A 9,788-nucleotide genomic window follows, 5' to 3' on the forward strand; every position below is an offset into this window, starting at 1 on the left:
TGAGAGAAGTATATCTGTCCCCCAGTCAGACTGCTCATGAGCTTCTGTCCGATTCGAAAGCAGTCCTGCAGATGATGTTGTATTACGTCTTAAAGCATATGTATAGACCCCAGGGCATGTTAGGTTACCCTATATTATAACATATCCTCTCAGTTCTACAAAGCAGTGTATTTATTTTTAGGTAGGCAAGTAGCCTCCTTAGTTTTAGTAAGATGATTCACGTCCATGTGATGACGCATATGTGTGTTTGTGGAATGAAAGTTCTTTATTTGTTGTTTCAATATTTATGACTTTTCTCTGAGTTATTCTAATGAACTCTTTGATTTTTGTTTGTTTGTTTGTTTGTTTCCTGGGGCTGTCCAAAGGCAGCCAATGCTTTTTATGGAGAGGTGTTTCTTTCACAGTTTACAGTTCCTTTTTATGAATAGATTCACTTATTTTTACTGGGATGCTTGAAATATTTCATTCAGGACATAGGTTGTAAGACACAACCTTGCATTTTCTACAATTACTTTTAACATTTTTGCAAACTTATTTTTTTGTGCAGCTATATTAAAAGCAACAGCAATTTTCCATCTGTTTTAATTTGCAGTAAATGAGTTCATGCTGCTCTGCTTTAGGCAGACAGGAGCTTGTCTTCAGTGGTTATCATCTCCAGACAATGCTGTTTGAGTTATGTGATAGTCTAAATGAAAATGATAGCATGTCTCAGGTAAGCTAAGCAATTTTATTCCAACATATTCAAGTCTAATTATAATAAAAGGTTTTGAATTCATTTCCCTAACCACTGAACTGATATTCACAAATTGCCTTCTGAGGTGTGCAGTAACAAAGCGGACATAAGCATTTCCTGGAGATTATGGAGGGTATCAGGGAATGAGATACAAGAGAGTTGGGGTTCAGCCTGGAGAAGAGAAGGGTGACCTTATAGTGACCTTCCAGTACCTGAAGGGGGCTACGAGAAAGCTGGGGAGGGACTTTTCACAAAGTCATCTAGTGATAGGACTAGGGGGAACAGGTCTATGTTGAAAGGGCGCAGATTTAGACCAGACATTAGGAGGAAATTCTTTACAATGAGTGTGGTGAGACACTGGCACAGGTTGCCCACGGAAGCTGTGGATGCCCCATCCTGGAGGTGTTCATGACCAGGTTGGATGGGGCCTTGGGCAGCCTAATCTGGTGGGAGGTGTCCCTGCCCATGGCAGGGGGGTTGGAACTGGATGGTCTTTAAAGTCCATTCCAACCCAAAACATTCTATGATTCTATGATATGATTGTTGACATCATTTAAAATTAACCCTTTTTCCTCCCAGTGACTGGGATCAGACCCCTATTCCCCTGGTTCCTGAGAAGTGAGAAGGTTTCTGATGCTTTAATACAGTCGTAGCCATTGGTCATTGCTACATTTTACATGAAAAACTTTAAAAGATAGTTTTTTCTCCACATGAACAGAAGTCTTCCATCTCCTGTGTAGGATCTGGGAAAGCAGTAGATTTATCTAAGGAAGCTTTCCCCTCTTTCCTAAGGCAATCAGTCTGGAGACAGCCACATCTCTGCCTAGGGCCTTGAAAGGTAATTAGGGGATAATGCACAGCAAGCCTAAGTTAGCCCTTGTCTCTTCTAAACACGTCAGAGTCTTTGCATATGTGAAAAGAATTCGATGTCTCTTCAGTCAGGCTGTTCTGTTATGGGATCTGTTTCTGTTGTGCAATGGCTGATGAATCCGGATGTGACGCTATGTGGTACCTTATCTTGGTTAGGGTTCCCCCTTCCTGGACAAATCTCACCCTTTGAGAAGTCAGTCAAACACATTTGTCTTGAAAAATATATTGCAGAAAAATATAATAAGGAGAGATCTTGTGCTATCATTACAAAAGAAAAAATATTGTCATCTTTTATTTTTTTTTCTCTATAAGGAAGCACTGTAGGCACATTACCAATTTCAAGGTCACTTTTAGAAACAACAGCAAAAAATACAGAAAATTATAGCAACTGAGTATTTTCTTTTTTTTTTTTTTTTTTTCTGTGGGGGCATCTTTCAATACAGCCTTTTTAATCGGGCTTTTTTATAGCCACTTCTTTCAGTTTATTTCAATAGTAATAATTCTCCTTGGGCAGAAGCCAAGAAATCCAAATGAATAAATGGAATACTCCTGGTACTCAGCTTCTCTTCTGCATCACATTTTTGTAGAGCTTTTCTCTATTAATCTTGCAACAACCCATGCTTCTGTATGATTTATTGCTTAGCTGCATAACTGCACAAAAGGTTTGTGGATTATACCCTTTGTATTGCTCTTCAGAAATTTAATAGTCTCCCATAATGCTGAGAGTTCTTTGACACTGGCCATACTCCAGGTAAATGGGATTTCCATTAGATCTTGCCAGCCGAGGTGTGGATCCCTGTTAGGAAAACAGGACCTTAAACAGAACAGACTGTAGTTTGGATACTGGCCGGGAAATATATGGTGGTGAAGGAAATGTTAGAGCAAGAGAAAAGGTCAGATCTGGATACCCTTCTGGCACCTGGCAGAGCAATGGATGTGATGCTTCCTCATCACTCTCCTGTTTTCTTTGGTGTTTTTTTTTCTATCCTCTTGCCCTCCCTTGACTTCATATCCCACTGCTGCACCAATGTATCTGTTCCTCTAGAAATCTTGTCTACTACCACACCCTGTAAGAATGCCCTACAGGGAGCTCTCTTGGTCTATTTCACCATATTCTGCGTTATGTTAGGCACCATATTTCTAACTCAATAGAACAAGAAGTAAATTTAAAAAAAAAAAAATTAAAAAATGCAGATACTTAACTTCATGTTATTATCTTCATGGGCTTTCCAAGAAAATGGGGCTCTAAGGACAATAGCATAATGCTTGGAACAAAGAAGTAGAGGGACACTGAGGAATCCCCAACACTGAAGGTTTTAAGAAGGAGTTAAACCCAGCTCATACAAGCTTCCTTCATAGCTAGAGAGGCAAAAAGCAAACAGATAGGGACTGATTCTTCTCCTTCTCAGACAGGAATTCTCTTATAGGTCAGAAATATCGTGACTATTCCTCTTCATTCTTTGCCACAAAAAACAGAGGAACAACCTGTGACACCACCTTTTTACAGAGATCTGTAAAAAGTCTCACCTGAAGTCGGGTGAGATTATGATTTTGGTTTGTATTTTGGGAAAATTCTTCAGAGCTACAAGTACTGGGAGCACAATTTTTCATCAAAAACATTAGCATTGGCGGTCACCACAAATCTTCCACATTGCGGCATCTAAGCTGCTATGGAGACCTGCTTGCTACCTGGCACTGATGGCTACACATCATCGCAAGGCTGTCCTGCAGGTTAATCTGGAATGACTTCACTTACCTTCAACCTGAACTGTTACATTTCTCTTTTAGTGCAAGTTCAGTATGACACATAGAGAGACATTTATGTTAACTGCAATTAAGCTCTATTAGACCTTTGATCAACGACCATGTTGTAGTGTATAAATGAATACATTAAAAGAAAAATAAAATGTGAAATAATTATCTCCTGTAAGTTGCAAAGCTGGATTTCAAGCTGTGCCTTTAAAGCAGCTTCATCACTTTTTTAATTGTGCTAGCTTTTGTGTCTGGAAAATGAGTTTTATTTGAAAAGATGAGGGAAAAGTAGAACAAAAGCTGATGTTGCATTAAAGTGAGAAATGCCACAGGCTTGAAATTCTAATCTTTAAAACTTGTGTATTAGGAAATCAAATTACTGAATTGTTAGGTTTTGAGAATTAAAGCCTTAGTTTTCTCAAAGAGACGACATTGGCAAAAACATACCAAGACTGATTTAAAGATCAGTTTAAAAAAATGTGTTGAAAAGACAAAATTAGCCAAGTATGATGGTCAGCTGATGTGGGAAAGTGAAAAAAAAAATGACCATGCTGATAATCGGTTTGAAAACTAAACTTATTTTCCACAGCCGGATGAATTAGACCTGACGGTTTCCTGGCAGAGAGGCACTGACTGACTTTATTGCTCTGTACCTGAAGCACAGCTGAAGCACAGAGTAATGAGAGGGGGGAGAGCAGGGCTGGGGAGAAGGTTTGGATCTGTGGGTTGATCCTCTCTCTTGCACTCCAGTGAGGTCAGCTCAGGGAGCTTTGTATGGGGAGGAACACCATGCTTCTGCATTTCAAATGCAGGTATGCTTAGGAATTATGTTTCTGCTTCCAGTCCTCACAGACTGCAAAGAGCACTGAATCTTTGGCTATGTGTTCCCAAGTGGAGGTTACCTGTCTTTCTTCAGTGTGAATGCTGCAAGTTCTAAGTAAAGCTTTCTGGCACTCCCTAACAAGAATATCCATACAGGATTTCAGAGGACCATTCTTGGGCTCGAAGTTTACACTGCACTGTGAAATAGCATTGTGCCAGTCAAGTGAGCAACAAGACTCATGGAGGCTGGTTTTTACTTCTCAAGGAGGAGAAAGAAGAAATAATCCCTTCAGGATTTTGCATATACACTAAACGCTTCAAATCTACAGTTGTGGGTGGGGGGGGAGGGAGTATTTATTGTTTGTTTACAGTTTGCTGTTTGGCTGTATAGGCTGTTTTCAATTTCACTGCATATCGTGGTTTGCAGTGCAATCTGCACGAATGAATAAAATGGAGCTTCAAGATCCTTTATCCTTTCCTCTCCCCTCCTCTTCCTTTTCTTCTCCCCTCTCCACCCCTCCCCTTCCCTCTTCTCCCCTCCTCTCCCTTCTTTTGCCTTGCCTTGCCTTGCCTTGCCTTGCCTTGCCTTGCCTGCCCTTCCCTTCCCTTCTTCCTTCTTTCCTTTCTTTCCTCCTTCCTCTCTCCCTCCCTTCCTTCTTCTCTCTCTCAGTAGTGAGTTTCTAGCTGTCATGGTGATATTTGATCCAAGCAAACTCTAAAGACTACAATTCAGTTTAGAAGTCCACCATTTGGAGTGTGGGGAGGAAGGGAGGAAGGTAGAGAAGAGAAGGCTGGTTTGAGTAAGTGCTATTGATATAACAATAAGAAATAGTATTTGGAAAGTAGACTATGTTTAGAAAAATACTCCACGTTGTAGCCATGACTGGGAAAGATCCCATGTGACTTGGGTAAAACTGGTTGAGTAGGTGTGTATAGGTCTGATTTTCGGTGGCAAGAGTCATTGATATTGAAGGTCAAAAATGACACAGTGCTGAATTCTTGAACTGCAGTATTTTGCGCCAGAGACAGCCGCTTTCCTCCTGGTATGAGCAGTGTGTGGCACAAGTAAGTGCTCACTGTTCACACTGCTGGATTTCTGTTCTGGATGGGCGAGTGACACTGCCAGCTCAGTTGTGAAATACTGTAGTGAATTGAATTGAGTAGACAGGAACAGAAGACTGAAAATGAAATGACTGCTAACGTGAACAGTGTTGCAAACCTAAAGCATTCCAAAATCACAAGGCCAGGCACTGTCACCAAGTTATACAATTTGTTTACATGCCATTTTTAAATAAAAGTAATCACTGGTAAATTAATTCTTCTTGTTCTCTAGTTTCAGATCTTTCAGGTGCTTTACAGTCTCACATTTTCTTCTCAGCCATAAATATTAGGTATCTTAACATCCTTTCTCATCTTCTAGGTCAAGCAGGTAGGGATATATAAAGGCAACTTGAAATATCAACTAGACTCAAATCAAATTTCAAGAATTGGCAAGACTGCTATAAGCCTGCAATCTTAGAGGCATTAAGTATCACACATTTTTGAGCTTCATTTAATAGGCACTTCAGGTTGAAATTATTAAGAACTCTTAGAGATAAGTTTTGTAGAACAGTAAGATCTGCTTCTTGCTAATGTTGTATCTTGGAACTCTGTGAATGTGTGGAAATACAAAGCACTGTAGGGATGGTTTCCTATTTCCTGTGATTTGCCTGTTGCGTTGGCAGTGGTGCATGGTTTAAGAGCTGGTGGAGCTCTGATAAAGGCAGAACCACCTATGAAGAATGGCTAAGAATGTCCTTTTTGCTGTGCCACTGTTTAACGTGCCCAATAATTCCAGATTATTCACTGGCAGAAACTATAGATGGCAGGCCTTTGTTTCTATCTCCTTTTCAAGCCCAAGAGGTATTCTATGCATTTATAGAAGAAAAATAGTTGGAGAATTCTATAAATGTTAGCCGTAATTTGAGTCTGTAGACAATTCACACAGCTCTATCAAAGGTCACATGTCACTTAGGACAACTGCGCCTTCATTAAGACAGACAGATCTTTGATCAAACTTTTAAAGATCATCTGGAAAAATTATTTTAAAATTGCTTTCTCATGGTGATAGCTTGCTTTTTCTTGCTCCTCATTCTCTGACAGAGGAATTATTTTGCCTGTTGTAATCATTCCCAAAGACACCCGATTTTGTCATGTAAACACAGCACAAAATGACTAAGTCATAAGACTCACTCTGCAGCCCAAAGAAACCCAAGAGCTCAAACATTTGCTTCAAAGCAGTTTAAGTCCTCTGGTGTAATCAAAGGCCAGAATGTAACTAGAATACAAACAGGCTACTATAGTCCTGACTGAGGGGATTATGCAGGTGCTAAGCAAGATTACCTTTGATTGCCCTTGTAGAAACCTGGAAAGAAATACTGCTTCAGCCCTCCAATAGCATTTTTACATACAGTTAAGAATTGCTGCCAAGTTTGTTACGGTGAAGCAATAGGGTTTTAATAATGTTCAGTTAACTAATATGGTGAGGTAGTTGTTAAATGCTTCTTAGACAGAACCACTGAAAAACATTTAAAAATCAAAGGTGAGTTAAGATGAGTATCCTTGCCTAGCCAGCAACTGCAACCTCGCATTGAAGGAACCATTTAGGACAGTTGTGTCATGGCAGAAGAGCCCTTAAATCTCAGCCACCCTGGGACTAGGTCCCAGAGTAGTAAACCATAAGCACTTTTTCTGCTTTGACTGAAATTAGCCTGAATACCTAGATAAGAAAAAGAACAGCACCCCCACTCTGCCAATAGCACCAAGAAGAGGCCCCTAAATACTGCATTTTCAACTGGATGATTGCCCATGCCTGATTATATATTTCACATATAATTAGCTCATGACATGGCTGAGAGGACAGTTTTTGGTACAGAAGAGAGGGCAGGAGTGAGCAGGAGGGACATTGACAGCCCTCACATTGCCCATGCAGTTGGCAGAGGAGTAACATAGATAACTGGCCTACTGTACTACTTCAGACAGAAGAAAGCACCATTCAAATTAGTTAGATCAGTAGAGCTATCCTACGTGGACATCTATATTTTAGAGAAAAAAGTTTCTTATGGCTATAGCTAACGATTTTTAGGAATCGATGTAACCTGCAATATTCACATACCACAGTGAGACCCCACAAAGGGGTGAGTGTTTAGTTAATTAACTGTATTTCTAAACTTGTTTCATAAAAGTTTATCATCTAGATCAGCATTTAATATCTATGTATAGAAGACAACACTGGTTATAGGTCAGGAGAATTAAGCAGGAGCATTAAGCATTCAAAACCAAAGTGAGGAAGTGAAAGATTTCCTCCTAATGGGGACAGAGGCTTCTGGGATGTTTCCCCGGGGACAGATGCAAAAATGGCAAAGAGAGCAGGAAGAAAATCCCCAAACCATTCAAATGAAATCTGCCTCAGCATCTGACAGCTACTTGTTATGCTCAGAGCAGTTTATGTTTGCTGGGACATTTGCACTTGTGTAGCAACAGCATTTTGGGGGCATTTCTTTTTTATGATTAAATGCAGTTCTAACATGTCATCCAGGCACAGCACGAACAATCTAAGTTGATCTGGTACACTTCTCATTTTTAAATAAGATCTAAGCTTATGATAAGACAAAGAGGAGTAAAGAAAAACAAAGCACAAAATCCCCCACATCCCATCCCCCAAAACAAAAAGGAGACAGCATAAGAAGGATATGTGCAAGCTTGATGTATTAAATATATGCTGTCTATATTGTACTTTCTTCCTTTTTGTAAAACTAATGAGTCTTCCGTTGTGCACAGTGCTCATGTCCTCTGTCCTTTTGTTTATAGACCAGGGGTCACTGAGTGGCCACTTCTGCCCTCAGACATATTCACAGGACTCTTGGGGTAGCTAACAAGAGCTCTGCTCATGTTGCAGATCAATGCTGAAACACAGCTGATGGCTTATTAAACAGATCTGCTATAATACCTTTTTTTTTCTCCTAATTATGCCATGGCACAATTTCTTGGGAGCCTTTGTGCAGCACATTGTGTGCTGTGGCTGTACTGCATAGAAGTGTGGTGGTGGTGGTGTCAGCATCGTCCAGCAAATACTTAGTGAGTGAGAGCCTACATCCATCTTGAGATGAAAAAACATTCTTCAGTTAAGCTTGGCTTTGGGACAAAGCACTTCAGCCTTGAATAAAGGTGCATCAGAAGCAGAAAGCTCTGCCCACCTGGCTCCCACACCACCCCGGTCCCACTGTTGCCCTGCCACACACTGCCCGTACCTGCCTCCTCGCCGCCCCACAGGGACCTGGGCTCAGGCTTGGGCAGTGACTCTCCTTTGCTGTGGGGCTCCTTTGTCTGAAAAACAGAGAGAAGACATTAGGTCATGGCAAATTCCTATTGGGATGGATTATTGCTTTACAACACTTATGACCAAAATTATTTTCCACCCAAAAATAAAGTGTCAGGCAGCAGAGCAAGGCTCCTCTTAAGATGTTTCTATAATCAGGGGTAAGCTTATGAGATGCCAGGTACTACTGTCTTCCAGAAAAGAAAAAGGTTCTGAGCTTTACTGTACTTTGAATTGCAGTTTTGCATTCAAAGTGTGTGCATTGATTTTACACCTGTGGACCAGATAGTTAGCCCTGTTTTCCTGCCTTGGCCCTCCTGAGAAGGAGAAAGGGAAAAGAAATGGCAGGCCAGGTCCCAGCAGGACTATCTTCTGACATGAGGCTGTTTGCAAAGAGCCCCATTGCCCACACTTCCACTCAGCGGGGAGACAGCCTTAATGGGGATGCGATCTGGGGTAGGGGATGCACAGGTCTAATCTCTTCACATATCTTTGGGTGTATCATCAGTGAGGGAACTACCATGCCTCTTTCCCCTCCCTGATTAATGCTTCATCCTCACCCCTGCCATTATGGTACACCTAACTTTTTGCCCTCTAGACCTCTCTTATTCATACAAGACACTTGGATCAGAGCTGTGCAAGAATCTGGGAGAACTGTGAGTGTGACTGTCCTCTGGCACCACCTTCATAAGGGTACCAGCTGCTGGCCTCAGTGGTGCTGCTGCTTCTAGGTGATAAACTGAGCATGAGGGTGAAATTAGTCAGTAGGATTACACATTTGCTAACCCTCTCTATCCTAAACTGTTTCCCAGGCTTTTCATCCCACTGAAATGCTGCATCCAGCATGAGGGTGGGAAGCAGCAGTCAAACGGTGCTGCAGAAGAACAGGATGAAGAATTCTCCCTGGAATCACTCCATGGGCTTTCATTAAAATATCTGGTGCTGAAAGACAGGAAAAATGTTCTTGTTAACATCAAAACTTAAGTGCTTCTTCATACAAATGGATTGTTCTTAAAGTCTGCAGTCCTGAACAATTAGAGTTTGTCAGTGTGAGTCTAGGGCTCTGGTGAGTGACTCAAGTAGTAAGCAGAGTTTTCAACTCTGATGTTCTCTGTGTTTTCAGTTTAAGGAATACTTTCATTCAAAAGATTCCCATCTGAAATGACAACTTCACCCACCGTTACACACACACCAAACAGGTGTGAAGCTGACTGGAGGGTGCACTGGGTTGCAAAGCATAGAAACGGTGGCTTA

This window comes from Cuculus canorus, chromosome 3 (assembly GCF_017976375.1).
Source record: "Cuculus canorus isolate bCucCan1 chromosome 3, bCucCan1.pri, whole genome shotgun sequence".
Taxonomy (NCBI): Eukaryota; Metazoa; Chordata; class Aves; order Cuculiformes; family Cuculidae; genus Cuculus; species Cuculus canorus.